The 15605-nt window shown below is 40.4% G+C and overlaps 1 protein-coding gene across 4 annotated transcripts in view; it reads right to left on the bottom strand.

The window, feature by feature from the left end:
- The window catches only part of sema6cb (semaphorin 6Cb), a 150840-nt gene that overhangs the window by 68147 nt on the left and 67088 nt on the right, over window positions 1–15605 (bottom strand). For 3 of the 4 annotated variants that reach the window (XM_086078394.1, XM_086078393.1, XM_086078396.1), the window contains one exon: window positions 7981–8075. The gene's annotated coding sequence lies outside the window, so the exon portion shown is untranslated. Of the gene's footprint in view, window positions 1–7980; window positions 8076–8906; window positions 8999–15605 lie in introns of those variants that run through there. The other variant, XM_086078395.1, reaches the window with a different exon arrangement.

Below are 15605 nucleotides of genomic sequence, written 5' to 3'. Positions count from 1 at the left end.
AAGTAACAAAATCCACCAATTTTTATCCATCTCAGTGGGCGGCCATTTTGCCAATTGCTGTCGACATCACAAGTGCCTAAATACTATAAATTAAATACAAATTATAAAAGGATGTCAATAAATAAAACCACAACTAATAGTTTCGATTCATCTAGCTCAAAGAAGTAAACTTGTCAAAAGATGTTTGAGCCCATCGCGGTGACATCGGGAGACGTCAATATGAGCTCACGAATGTGGACGGCTCAACGTGAAGGGCGGAAACGTTACCCATGCAGCTCCTCGGGAAGCTGTCGTACATCAGCTTTGATTTCATGCGGCGTCATAGACGGCGGCTGGTGAAAAAGCTCCAATTTGCACGCCACTCTTCTCCACTATCATCTTCTCCTCCTTCCACTCCTCCCCCCCACCAATCATAGCGGCTTAGCCATGGCGGATAACGGCAGGAAGATTGTCAGTAATGACGCTTCCGCCGGTTGCGGCGCTGACCAAACTTCCCCGAGCGTCTTGTTTCACCGGTAATTACGAGGATGGCGGCGTGAGTGCATGGAAGAGCTGAGCGTACCTTCCACTTGTGGTGACCTTTACACGAGAAGGACACGCCCCCAAGTGAAGATGAACAATGATAAGGTGGAATTGTGAGGAGTAATGAAACGCGAGGAAAGTGAAGTGCGCAAGGAGAGGACAAAAGAGACGAGCATCTGTCTAGCATGCATGGTTTAAATTAGTAGCAATCAGACGTAAAAGTTAATTAGGACCCGTGGAAATGGCCAAAATGGCAGACTTGCTGTGTTTTTTTCCGCCATGACTTCAGATGACTTTTTGTGGCTCTACTCATGATAGACAACACTACCATATTTCATGTTGCTGAGTCAAAGTTGCTTTGAGGCTAAAATTGTTGTAAAAAGATGGTTTGGCGTAACCTGGGTAAAAAATAACCTGAAATTCGTTTTTGTAGGTCGTGAAAGACAATGCTACCAAATTTCATAATGCAGGCTTTGCTTCAGAAGCTAAAGCAGAAAAATTACCCTAAAATTGTGACTTCTAAATCAAAATGGAAGACTTATTGTGTCTTTTCAGCAATTATTTCTTGAGACTTTTTTGTGGGTCTAATCATGATGGGCATTTCAACCAAACTTCATGTGGCCAAGTTGAATGAGCTTTGGGGGTCTTAAATATTCCGAAAATGTGGTGAGGCACACCTGGGCCAATTTTTTTTCTAAAATATTCACGTCAAAGCAAAAATGGCAGACTTTCTGTGGCTTTTGGGGCATTGCCTTTTTGGTGGGTCTACTCATAAATGAAATCATTTCATGTCGCTAGGTCAAACTAGCTTCTAGGGCTCAAGTTAACACCCCTCCCCCCCCCCATACTGTGCTATAAAGACTTATCAAACTCTGCCGCCATGCTTCATCCACACGCTATTCTAACCCCCCATTACCTTTCCTTAACAATTATTTGTCTTCCGTGGTTTGAATTTGGTAGCAATCAGACATAATCAAATTAGTATTTTCCAGGAAGGACTCAGATACAAGAGTGCAGCCAAGAAGTGGAGATGAACGAGGATGAGGTGTAATTATGTGCACTCGGGAGTCGTGAGGAAGGTGAAGAGGACAAGAAGAGGACATAAGAGACGAGATGACATCATCACATCCACAAAATGAATCTGCTCGATTTGACACTGGCATGGAAAGGAAGTGAAGACCTCATTGAAACAGAAGTTCAGAACTACAAGAAAATAAAATAGCAATGGCTGAATGTCTAGATATATGCTTTTGTTTGTTATTGCAATGAAACAAAGCAAGCACATTTCATCATCAGTCTGCGAGCTGCACTTTAGCACGTCGGAATGGACAATTAATGCTGCAATCTGCTTTAATGCCTCGCCAAGGGAAAGAGTAAACGCCGCTTATGACCACTCGCTATCATGGAGAACCGGGAATTGGGGGGGTGAGGAGGGCGTGGGGGTGGACGTCGCCAAGGCAACCATCCAATTGTGACTTCACTTCGTGATCAATAGCAACCGGCAGCTTTGTGGTCTTCAAACGTGCACAAAAATGCCAACGCTTTCTCGTCAAGTGTGCTTCTTTTTACATAAATGCGATCACGGTCTTGGGAGGCGCAGTGAGCTAGTGGTTTGAATGACTGCCTCGCAGTTCTAAGGTGTGGCATTGAAATCTCGGCACAGGTCTAGAAGTAGTAGCACAAAACAAGCATTAAAGTAACAATTTGTTTGTCTAAAAGCATAGTTAAGGACACACAAAGTTTCCAGAAAACAAGATTTTTTTTATTTATTCGTTACAACACATTAGTATATATATATATATATATATATATATATATATATATATATATATATATATATATATATATATTTTTTTTTTTTACTTGGTAACAGTAAGAAAAAAAAATAACAATTATAATATTAGGTTTACAAATTGTTTAGATTCACCATCAATCAGTGATTTTAAAAGAGCCAAACCAGGCTCAGCAGCTGCCTACACACTTTCCACACCGTGCTGTGCTGACTGCCAGCCTTATGGGGTTTTTTTTTTCATACTTGAAGCAACAAAAATACTTGATGTGAAAGAAGCACGACGGCAGCATCTTAAAAGCATCTCAAGTTAGCGGTGCCGCTAATGAACGCAAAGAGTCGCAGCTGTTACATGATATAGCACAGGTTGGCCACACAGCTGCTGCCTTCAACATTCGACACTTGTGAAAGTTAAATAGGAGTCACATACATAACACTGCGACAATATGCTAGTGTGGCTAACATTAGCACATCCAGCTAGGGAATTGTGCGGTCATGTTCTTAGTGCAGCTTCCCAGATCAACTTTGTCAGTATCAGGAGATTTAAAGTTTCTAACTATAGTTAGGGTTTGAAAATCATGGTTTTAAGTGAGGAAAGCGTTTTGAACGAAAAGGAAAGGTTTCGAGACTGCTGTTATGGTTTCAAGTCCAGGTGTGAATTTATTTGTGTGCGTGTTGACCTTGTGATGACCCTAAAAGTAGCACTGAGCCCCTTCCTTCCATTCATCCTTGTTTCCTTCACTCAACCCTCTTTTCATACAATTTTCTTCATCCTTTATGTCTTCTATCCATCCTTCCTTCCACTCTTCCTTCCATACATCCTTGGTTCTTTCGTTCATTCCTTTGTCCGTCTTTACTTTATCCATCATTGTGCCTTTTTTCTTCATTATTTGTCCTTTCTTCATTCCTTCATATACACCTACTTGTTTCTTTCCTCACGTCCTTCATTCTTTTTTGCACACTTTCTTTACATCCACATTTCCTTCCTTCCATTCTTCCTTTGATACATAATTGTTTCTTTCGATCATTCATTCATCCTTCCTATCTTTATCCTTTTATAGTTCCTGTTTCATTCCATCATCCAATTTGGCCTCCTTCCTTAAGTCCTTCATCCTTCCTTTCATTAATTCTTGTTTCTTTCATACATTCCTTTCTCCATCCTTCCCCCTTCCTTCCATTCCTTTGTTTCATTTTTTCCTTCATTCTTCCTAGCTGCCTTCCTTCCATATGTCCTTACTTCTTTCCTTTTTTCCTTCCTTCCTTCCATAAATCCTTGTTTCCTTTCCTCAACCCTCCCTTTCATACAATTTTCTTTCGGTCTTCCATCCATCCTAGCTTGCACTCTTCCTTCCATACATCCTTGGTTCCTTCATTCATTCCTTTGTCCGTCTTTACTTTATCCATCCTTGTGCACTTGCATCATCCAGTTTAGTGTCCTTCCTGAAGTCCTTCATCATTCCTTTCATTCATCCTTCTTTTTTCCCTTTCTTTCTTTATTTCTCCATCCTTCCTTTCTTATATCCTTCCTTACAGTTATATATCCTTGTTGGTCCTTCGTCCCTTCATACATCCTTGCTTCCATCCTTGCTGCCTTCAATAAAGAAATTTAAAAAGTGAACATAAGACCTACTTTTGGCCCATCCATCTCTGAAACATCTTAGATGGCGTGATCATTCAAAATAAAGTGAAAGTGTTCTTTGAATGGCTTTAGAGGAATGCCGCTGTCATGACTTTCTCCGCAGTCAATAAAGCTCAAGAGAGCACAAAGGCTCTCCAAAAAAAAGTCACCTCCGAAAAGAAGAAGAGGAAGATGAGGATGAGGAGGACGACTGAGGTGAACGGCGGTGTGGCGTTTCCAGGCTTCATTAGCATCCAGCTCACAAAGACGCGTCCTTGGCGTCACTTTGAAGTGGTCCCGGCGAGGAGCTTTGAGTGCGCCGCAATCTCGCCGCCGTGACCGGCGCGGGATTAGCCCGGCACCCCCCTAGAGGACCGCGTGGCGGCGGCGGGCGCCATTTCCGCGAGGTTTTTGAGTGTGTCAGCAGTCGTGTTGCGGTCACGAGCGCGGCGGATTAACAAGAACACTCTCTTTTTTCATCACTCCACCACAGAAGAAGATTTACTGCACCTTGCTGACAACATACAAAAAACGAGCTCACGAGGGAAGGAGCTCGCTTTTGACAACACTCAGACTACACTTCTGTTTTATAATAAATATTGAAATCCAATTTTAAACCTCATTTCATGTTACCTAAATTATTTTTTTATGGTAATTTAGAATTTTGGAAGAATATTTATTTTGGTTGAATCACTGTAATGTACTTACTGTTAGCATGCTATTAGCATAAATGCCACATTGCAAAATGTCCTATATTTGGTCATTCTTTTCCAACAAATTACTGTTGTTGCGACCTTGGCAAAATATTTGCAGCTTTGGTGAACATACCTCAGGTCGAAAGTTTACAACGTGGATAAAAACAGACACCATGTCTTTGGCAATGTTCAGCGCCACTGACTCCGGGATTGTCTTCCACTGGGCTCCGTTCTTGTCATTTGCACACAAAAAGGGAAAATGATTTTTGCTCAAGTTGACCATTTCTTGTTTTCTTGAAATGAACTCATTAAAACTCCCACAAGCAACAGCCCAACAAGGGTGTTGTATCGACTCGAGAGCAACTTTTAGTGACTTGCGCTCTACTTTGCTGTACAAAAGTTGTCGTGGATTTTAGGGTCATCCTGGAATTTCACCCGTAAGCACAATATATACAGGTGCAACTATTAATCGACAACTTATTGATGATCAAATTAGTCAACATTTATCTTGATAATTGATTAAACGTTGAGACCTTGTCTAATTCAAAACTGTCCAAATCCTCAATATTTCAGTCTCAGCTTTCTGTAGCCCTCAGTGAAAGAAGACTTGGTATCTTTATGTTGAATCAAAATAAAACATTTGCTGAACTGAATCTTATGTTTGTGCATTTACTGCATTGTCCATTTGAATAATGTCCTGTTTTTGAAGAAAAGGATGAAAATGATATCCTTACTTTTTTTTTTGTGTATGGAAAGCTGCATTGAGCACATGTGCGGCTCAAGTCCAAACCCCAAGGGGAGGATGACGACGATGACTTTGAGGAGTCATGAGGCACACGTGGATGCACAACAACCCGCTCTTTTTAATAAAGCCTCCCGCTAGAGGCCTCACCCCAATTACACATCTGACACCTTCCGTGTCACACGGCAACCCCTCACCACAACATCCTCCTTCCAGCTGTCCACTTCCCAGCTCCTATCATCAGCATCATCATCAGCTCAACATCGCCGTCACTATGCCACAATGGTTAATTGATTAATTAACAGTTGTCTGACAGTGTCAATCAAAAGTGAGCATTATCATCTTGGAGCAGGGTGTCCACCGATCCTATCTAATTGCGAATGAAGGCCTCAATTAGCTATAAAGTGACACACAATCTTCCACACAAAAAAAAGCTGCAAATGGGTGAATTTGTAAATATGCTGGGCAAGGCAACATATAAAACTGAGCCTACATCCTCAGCCAGAGAAAGAGGTGTTGAAATGTGATCCAAATGGCCTTAAAAAGTCTACAATTTGATTTCCTTAAAGCGGCAGACACTATTGTGAAACCGTAATATATGTAATAAAATGAGTGAGCCTCCAGTTGCATCATTGATGTCTTCTTCTTGTGTGTGTGTGTGTGTGTGTGTGTGTGTCTATGTGTTATCACAGTGAAGCAGCGTTGAAGGTCACAGCAGGCGCCATCCAGCCCGCCATCTGCTTTCTATCATCCCGCGGGGCGACCTGTCATCAGCGCTCACTGACCCGTCAACGGGCCGTGAGGACTGGTCGTACGGGTTCGTCACTGCGCGAGACTTGTGCACACAGGAAAGCTGTTTGAGCATTTATTCGATATCGCTGATATCCATCTTAAGGTACTAGTTGGCTATTTCGCCTCCCTAGTGAGACTATTAGTAGTACGACTGTCTTACTAATAACATTTTATCCAGTATTAGTGCCACTTATGGTCTACTTAAGCTGGATAAGGATGCTAAATAAATGCTCAAACGGATGCGATATCCTATATCCATCCATCTATCCGCTATGTCAAGCGAAAAGCAAACGTACAAGTGCATTCTGATTTTAGAAGTCAGATTTTGTCAGCAAAAGTTTTTTTAATTACATTTTTTTTCCAATCAAAAACTGATTTCTAGACTCATATTTTGCCTGAGGAAAGACGTGTAATTACTATATAACCAGAAAGTCCCAGCCATTTTCACTGAAGCAAACCCCTTCGCACCCGGCTGTTTTATTAGATTTTGACCGATTCTGCAAGGCCCACAGAATATTGTGTTCTATTGCTACAAAAACATGGAGCTTACCAAAAGATAGATTAGGGTCTCTTCTTTCATCAGGAAAAAAAAGTATGTTTGTATTTGTTTCTGTTTTGCAGCAATTAGCATTAGAATATAGCTAAGTTTGATCATTATTGACAAACTTGTTGAAAACACTGGGGAAAAGAGCTTGTTGCAACATGGACCTGGTTGATCTCTTATCCTCTGCTGGCCATTTTATGTAATGACTACCATTGCTTTAAACGACCTCTTCAGGTCAGAGGCTGCATCAAAGCTTTCTGTAAGCTCTAGCATAAAAAAACAAACGTATAAATTGTTTTTTGGGATGACGGCAATATTTAAAATAGAACATTCTTATAGGTTTTTGGGAGCGAATGAGTTAAAAGATAAAATGTTAAATAATTTGACATGAATATTTTCACATTTGAGTAGTTTTTAAACTATCAAAATAAAAAATACAAATTGAGGGGGAAATTTTTATTTTATTTTATTATCTATTTTAAAAAGTGCATTTTCTAACATCTGCACAAACGCATCATTCACCCATCTGATTAGAGATAGTAACTAAACTAATACCTGCTTATAATCTTATTTCCAACACAATCATATAAGAATAACCATTAATCCTTTGTGTACCATTAACATTTCATGAACATGACCGCCTGATGACTTGGACTGTTTATCGCTGTGCGCGATCGACTTTCTGGAACACAGTCGCCATACTGATAACGTCGATAATTTCATTATGTGAATGACTTGATGACTTGCCTTCGTCGACAGGCAACTAACTGCAAATACCTGTTTTCAATTCCCGTCCTAAAATGTCACATTATTATCGTTATACTGCACCCCCATGCCCCCAAAATTATTCAAAAAGATAATTATTCTTGGAACGTACAAGGTAAATATTTTCCTGGGGGAAAAAACAGACTCTTTTTCCAGTAGGATTCAGAATTTAATCTGGTAGTATAATGTTTGTTTTTGTGTTTTCGCAATGCTCCTTTGGTTCAATGCAAATCAAGATGAAGGAGGATTTATTTATTTAAAAGCACAAAACAAGGTATGATCAAACCTCTCTCTAACTTCGGTGTCCCTTTTTTTCTGTCGTTTATCAGGTTTGAACACCATACAGTAATCACGCGTCCCCAAAGCAGCATGAGCATTTTTTTTTAATGCATTTTAGTTAGCGAGCACAAAGAGGATCAGTGTAGCGCACCAAAACTGTGCTCAGCAAATCAAACATTCCACCAGCGCTAATTACACAAAATCCGCTTTTTAAAAAACGCAACCGCAGCTTACCTTAGGCCAGCTCAGCTCCGCTTAGCTTAGCATCCATCCATCCCCGGAGCGAGTCACAACGTAAAGCGGGTCCACAGCGCAGAGGCCAAATGGTCCTGTGGAGGAACAATGACTTCAGGTCAGCGAGTCTTTATGTCTCTAAAGTGTCTCTATAAAGATGTTGTTGTGTCAATTGAGAGCAGCAATTAATGCCTGCTGCAGACTGAGAGCCATGGCTGAAAGTGACTCAATTGGACAATTGTAAAAAACAAAAAACTGTTTCTAACTCTTGGCTGCACACTACGGCTGAACAAGTAATCAAATACAAATTTTTCTCCTCAGCGAGCAGAAGTAGACAGGGAGGGGGGAGGACGAAATACACACTGTACAAACACGACCGCCTTTTTATGCTGCTGTCATATATAAAAAGAAAAAAAATGGTTCCAGCAGGTACTAGCTAGCCCCAAGGACAACATGAGTAGCCCATAGTTCTGTTCCAAAAATAGTTCACCATTGATGGGACACTGACTTTCTAAGAATTAAAAATGAAAAGAATGTTAACAGTTATTCATTTATTTAAACTTAATATGGTACATGTTTCTTTTGTACCAAATATTCTACATTTTGTTTCAAAATAAAATAGATTGTTTTCAATGGAGAAATAAAACAGTTTTTATCAAATATTTCAAAAAAGGTCATTTCAGAGCTGTAATTTTAATACCGTGATATTTCTGCTCATGGTTAAATGGCCAATATTTCCTTAGATTTTACATTTTGCAGCATCGTTTTCAATGGGAAACATTGCATCTCAGATCAAATTAAGTTCATGAACCGAAGATCTACTATAATTCGTCTTTTTGTTTTTCTGGTGATGGTGAGGGTTAAATTTGACAAATGCGGGCAGCAGCCGTGCCGGAACCAAATATGGGTGACAAACTTCCATTAACCTTTTTGGGGAGACGACGTCGGGAGCAGCGAGTCAGTTGGATCACCAGCCCAACGCGCTGATGATGGAGGTTCTGACCTCAACAGGAGCCAATTTCAAGTAGCACGGCCCGGAAGAGCGCCATTGTCTCGATTAGCGAACGCCGGCTGCTCGCCACATGCCCACGGCGCGGTGCTTCAGGTTAAAAAAAAAATGACGGCGCCCACCTGCTGCGATATGTTATTGGAGGGCGGACAGCTTGTTGTAAAATATCACAAACTCCAAAAGCACACGCAATGTGCAGCTGTAAACAGCGACATCAATTCAATTACTGTTGAGGCCGAACTCAGCTTAAATAAAATGATTGGAGAAAAAAAAGGGGGGGGGGGGGTTTCCCCCCGCAACAAAAAGTTTGACTTTTTCCAAGATAAGTTGTATTTTAAAAACTAAAACAAAATCTTTTTTCAAAAAAGTTGTTTTCAGTCCTAAGAATGAACTAAAATCCCAAGGTGGAAAAAATACTTGAAAATAGCAATTATTGCGTTAAAAAGAAGAAGAAAAAAAGCATTGAGTGGTGGATGGAGTCCAATGAAAGAACTACAACTGCGAAACAGACCGATCCCCCAACTGCTTGAAACATTTGAAGATTTTATTAATTTATTCATTTATTATAAAAGGCCTGTTGGCGGGACATCGCTGGATCGCCTTCCAAATGACAAAAAGCTTCTGGATGCGGCGACTTGACTTTCCATTCAACAATAAAGCACATGGAGCCGATTTTGTACGAACGAGCTTTGTAGCGGAACCAAGAAGCGCTTCGCAGACTCGGACCCACCGGGATTCGCTCCCGCTCGTCATCCATCACGGCCCGCTCTGTGTCATCTCGACATCCCTGCCAAAAAGCTTCCAAGCCGCAACTTGGAAGCGCAGCAAAGGAGAGAGGAATTGGAGCAGAGATTTGCTTGATTGGATCCGGATGTTTTACTTCGGGGCTTGTGGTCACGTGACCTCGCCCCGTCAGCTGATATTTGCTACAGAGCCACTGATTCGTCAGGTTGCTCCTTCAGTTACACTGTGATGGACTCGCTGGTGTTTTGTATACTACAAAATGTGCATTTACCATTACATCCTCTTAAATGCTATTAGTGGAAGCTTAGCAGACATTTGGACGAAGTAGCGAGCCCAGCAAGAAGATTTAGCCAATCATGTGAGATCAACCTTGCAGGAGGTCTGATGGTGGATCTTTTACAGCTTAATGCAATTCTATTATTCCCACTTAAGGCATCTTTATTGCCTTTTATTAAAACCTCAGCAGAATACAGCAAATCTTGCTAATTGCAAGGGATATGTTTGAAACCCAGGGTGATAAGGGCAAATCTGAAATATAGACGGATCATACATTAAAAAAAATAATAATAATAATAAAAAAAAAATATATATATATATATATATATATATAAATAAATAATCGCACCCCTTCCAGATGCTTTAAACGCATGTCAACATATTGAAAGACACTTTAAAGTTCCTGAGCGCAAGAAATGGGAAGCAATCGTATACCATCGCTTTGATGAAGTAGGGTTCAGCGTTCGACCCAGTGCTTTATTGGCAAGGCGAGCCACCCTGGGAAAACTAGTAGTTTGGAATTCAAATAGATCTTTTGCGACACCAGTGCTAGAACCTCATACATTCGATTGCATCATTGCCGTAAGACTGCAACTCCCATACCCCTGCACTATACATTTTTAATCAATTTCCCAAGTCCTCAGTGATGTCTCCATTCCAATTTTTGTTTATTGTCTTTTTGCTCATGTTCCTTCCTTCCACTTCCCAAGGCAGTGGAATTTGAGCAAACGGCTCATAAAACATGGCTGAAAGGGGTTTGCGGCATTAAGCCAACTGACCATGTGATCACCTGGCAATGTCCAGCGAACGTCCAAACAAACTCTGCACATTTCTCACTCTCACCATCAGGATTCTACCTAAGCTAACAGCCATCCTTTTGTGCCTCCCACAAAGTCTTCATTTCCAGGGTTTCCAGGTGGCCCCGATCCGTCGCCACCTCGCGGGAAGTCTCTCCAGCTGAACCTCGCCCTCCTGACAACAGTCCCCCCTTCCATCCTCCCTCCCTTCCTTCCTTCCTTCCAGCAGCGCTCCGCTAACCCATTTATTCATTTCCCCTTCAGCCGGCTGTGACACGAGAGGCGTCGGGAAGCCTTGTTCCCGCCGCGGAAAGTGTAAGAGGAGGAGGGGGGCAGAATTAGCATAGCATAATTACAAGACGCGAGCCGTCATTTGGCCCAGAGCTTCCCCGGTGCCGTTGACGGCCACTCCATGATAGCCGAGATGAATGTCGGAATTCAGGCTGTTAGTTTAACTGATGGTGCATTGGGGGCCGTAATAAACGCGGGCGGCTCGCCGACACTTTCCATAGAGCGTTATCATTCTAATGCAAGCTAGGAGATACAGCGCAAAGTAACACAAAAAAAAAAAGATATCATGGAGAAAGAAGAGGAGACAAAGAGGCTCGCACATCACTCGCTTGCCCGCCGCTGCCCCCGCAGGCGGGGAGACAAATGGACTCGGACACTCGGTTCATTAAGAGAACACGGTCTAATTAAAAAAATCTGGCTGGTGAACGAGCGACCTGTGCCTCTTTGCTCGTGTCATTTGATTAAAAGAGCAGCTCGGATGAGTCGGCAAGTGGACTATCGTTTCCGCCATTTCAATGAGTCAACCATTTACAATTAGGGAAGCCTATTATTAAACACTACACGATAAGTCAACGTGATCAGGGCGAGCTGGTTCAAGTCGGTCAGGATTCATCATGTCCGATGATGTCAAAACTGATAACGAGGGGCCTGATTGAACATCTGGGTGAGTCGGTTATATTGACTTAAATAATATACAGGATACCTAAATAAGATTAAATGTTATTTAATATACTTGCAAGAAGAAACAACAACCGTTCAGTAAAAGCAGCTTATATGGTGGCTGTTTGAAGAATACCTCCGTAAACATCACTTTTATAGTTGTTAGTCACATCCCATTATCTACCCTAAACATGGACCGTTCTTTGACTACCATTCAGATTTAATCAAACAATTACATAAGAATATATAGAAATTAATCTAGACTTGCTTCCATTTAAATGATTTTTAACATGCTAACTGAAGGCAATAAATCAATTAATTCTAGTTTATTTTTTCGGGGGGGAATTCTTTTTAGCGGCTTCCGTAGATCAGAGTGAGTTTCCGCTGGCATGCAGTGGTTGCACCAACGACATGGCAGCAAACAGATAGGAGCTACTTTACAAAAGCAGAGTCAACGTTACTAACTCCGCCACTTTTGACTATTTAAAAAAGCGACCAAAACACACACAAAATGAGCAAAATCACTTTGACGTATTTTTGTGCATGACAAGAAACGAACCTGGCGGGCTTGTGATTGGGAGAAAAACACATCTCAACCACTTATTCCTCACATACTGCATAACCTGATCGGTTATCGGTTCATTTCACATGACAATCACAGAGTCCGCGGTTCGCGAGATTTTCCATCCCAAACATTGAACAGGCTTTAACCTTGCTTCCCCAGCGTATCTGAAAACTGACTTGACTCTCGACACACCACAAAATAATCACTCAGAAGCATCTTTAGAAGGGCTGAAAAATGTAATGAATTCAAAATGACACTGCTATGTTGTAGAATGACATTTTCCCAAATTGCAAAGACTGCAATTTTGGGGAGGAGGGAACGGATTCAATCCAGTCAGCCGGTCGGCTTTATCTTGTAATATTGTATTGATCTATGATTGTGTCTTGATAAGTTCAGTGCTTAAAAAAGTGATGTCCACATATTTACAAATCCATCAGAGTTCCATGAAACATGATAAGTTGAAGTGATAAAACCAAAGATTTTGTTTTGGTAGATTTTTGTGAAGTTGTCGTAGTGAACGCTTATAAGACAGCAAGTCAGTGTTTATTAAGTTAATTAACTGAAATAGATGAACTGCCTTCATATTAATTCATGGCTCATTTTCCTTAATTTTAGCATAAGTCCAAAATACTTTTTGTAAAATACATCTAACATTTATTTATTATAACATAGATCAAGTTATAGCTCGCGTTTGTTAAAAATAGATGGGAAAAGGACCTTGAAAAAAAATAATTGCATATTAAATCACCATTGCAATGTTGATGGGGGAAAAAAATGCAATTAGATTATTTTCCAAAATAGTTTGGTCCTAATCTTTAGAGACATCCGACAATTAGGCTTTTGCTGTCTTTCATGGGAAGGGAGGAATTAGGCTCTTATCAGTGTGTGTAGACATGATTCATAACATCAAATTTGTCGAGCAGCAACAAAGCAAACACAATCATCAAAAACAATGATGTAGTCTTTTACATCAGATTGTCGGCAATCAAGCGCTGATTAGACAAAGAAATAGGACAGAGTGTTGCTATTATTATCACTTTATGATTGCATTCAGTGGCGGGAACTGCAGACAACAATGTTAAGGTATAATGAAGAAGAAAAAAAAAGTCTATGTAATCGTGAGGCATGCAGGTCATCCAAATAATCAATAGACATTCAATCACAAGAAGATGATGTGATTCCAGTGTTGACGGCAAACATTTGATGTGTGCAAACGTGTGACTGGAAAAGAGCTACAGATGAGTCACGCAGATTAAATTGACTTTAATTAAAGCAAAAGACGACCAAGCAACGTGTTCTGCGTGTCAATGACAAAACTCTTGATTGTCTCGTCAACAGAGTGAAAACTTGTTCCCGGAGCGGGAAAACAACATTGACATGATGCAGTGCTGGGATCAACTAACACACTACGTCGGGTTTCCACCAAGCGGATCGGTTCAGTTCTGATTAGGTAAAACCTGGCCTGGATTGGTGATGGCGTTGTGAACTACAGCGTGTGAATGGCGCGACTTCCTATCATATCAGCAAGATAACTTGAAATTCATTCATGAATTATTCATTGAGAATGACAACCACTCAGATTGCACTGACAATAAACGGCTTTAAAAAAACAGGGTGGTAAACTTTTGTGATCAAGCACCACAAGGCCGTTCAAGTGAACGGGACACAGAGAGCGGTTCGTGTGCTTGCGAAGATTTTTACCCCGAGCTTCACTATTTCATCCATTAGTACATATCAAATTGCACATACGGTTAAGTATCATTGTGATATACAATTATGCGTACTGCATATACTATATATTTTTTTAATGGACATGGCGCCGTTGGTGGCCGGTCCTGCAACACGTCATTCTGTACATTCATCATTTTTCTTCAATTATATTGTTTTAATGATAATGAGAAGCCAAAAATCCCAATTAAATTTCAATTAATTGCCTATTTCCTGCAACAAATAATACAAATTATCACAATATAATGATAAGCAGATTGACTTGTTATTGTCAGTATTGGGTGGGCTGCATTCAAGAAGTAAGTGGGCCACATGTGGCCGTGCTTCTGATATTTACAAATACTCATTCGGTCATAATTATCCATTGTCCAATCAAAACAGTGTTAATAATCCAAAACCAACTAAATACCTGTTACACAGGTTCTCCACTCTTGTCTGTGCCAATTATACACAACAGCGGAAGGAAAATATCAAGTCAACCTGCCAGTTTTCAAATGGATCATTTATAAATCTTCAATTATAGCTCTGATGTGTTCATTTTGTTTGAAAGAGAAAGATGTGAGATGTGTTGGGGAGTGTGACGACTTTTCGTCTTTTTTATGTTCTTATGGCAAATGCTTTTTGGGGCCTAACTTGGGCTCATTATGCGGGAATTATGAGCAGCTCATCCAGGACTCATATTGCATTTTAACTACAATATTCAAGATGCCACACAGTAACATAAAATTTATTCAATTATTCCCAGCAATCCCTGGAAACTAATTTCTATAATCTGCTTTTACTTTTGATTGTTAGCAACAACCATCATACGACTTCTGCTTGGCAAACATCACAGTAAACATTCTTTATCGAAATCTATTAAATTCATCTGCAATAAAATGATGGACTCAGACAATGGAATAATACTACAATATGTCATAAACTATGGAATAAAACTGAAGTCAAACAATCAAAGATGGAATAAACCTAGGGGTGTTCCAATTAGGTTTTTTATGTATTTTGATTCAGATACTGATCATCAATGAGTGAGATCGGGCGATACCAATAATATAGATTAGCTGCACAGTTTTAGAGCTGCTCACTTATGATTATATTAACTCGTTCACTCCCAGCCATTTTCACTGAAGCAACCCCCTTTGCTCCCGGCTGTTTTACTGGATTTTGACAGCTTTTGCAAGGCCCACAGAATATTGTGTTCTATTGCTATAAAAACATGAAACCTACCAAAAGAAAGATTAGAGTCTCTTCTTTCATCAGGAAAAAATATATATTTCTATCCGTTTCCGTTTCGCAGCAATTAGCATTAGAATATAGTTTAGTTTAATAATTATTCACAAATCTGTTTAAAACACTGCGGAAAAAGCTTTTTTTGCAATATATCCCGAGTTGAACTCGTATACTCTGCTGCCACCTGCTGGCCGTTTTTGTAATAAATACCATTGCTTCAAAAATTCTCTTCAGTTCAGAGGCTGCATCAAAGCCTTCTGTATGCTCTAGCGTAAAAATAAACCCCATAAAACGTAGAAATACGTCTTTGGGAGCATGGTAATAGTTA

This window comes from Leptonotus elevatus, chromosome 6 (genome assembly GCF_054856555.1).
Source record: "Leptonotus elevatus isolate MCC_2025b chromosome 6, RoL_Lele_1.0, whole genome shotgun sequence".
Lineage (NCBI taxonomy): Eukaryota > Metazoa > Chordata > Actinopteri > Syngnathiformes > Syngnathidae > Leptonotus > Leptonotus elevatus.
This window is presented reverse-complemented; position numbering and strand designations above follow the sequence as displayed.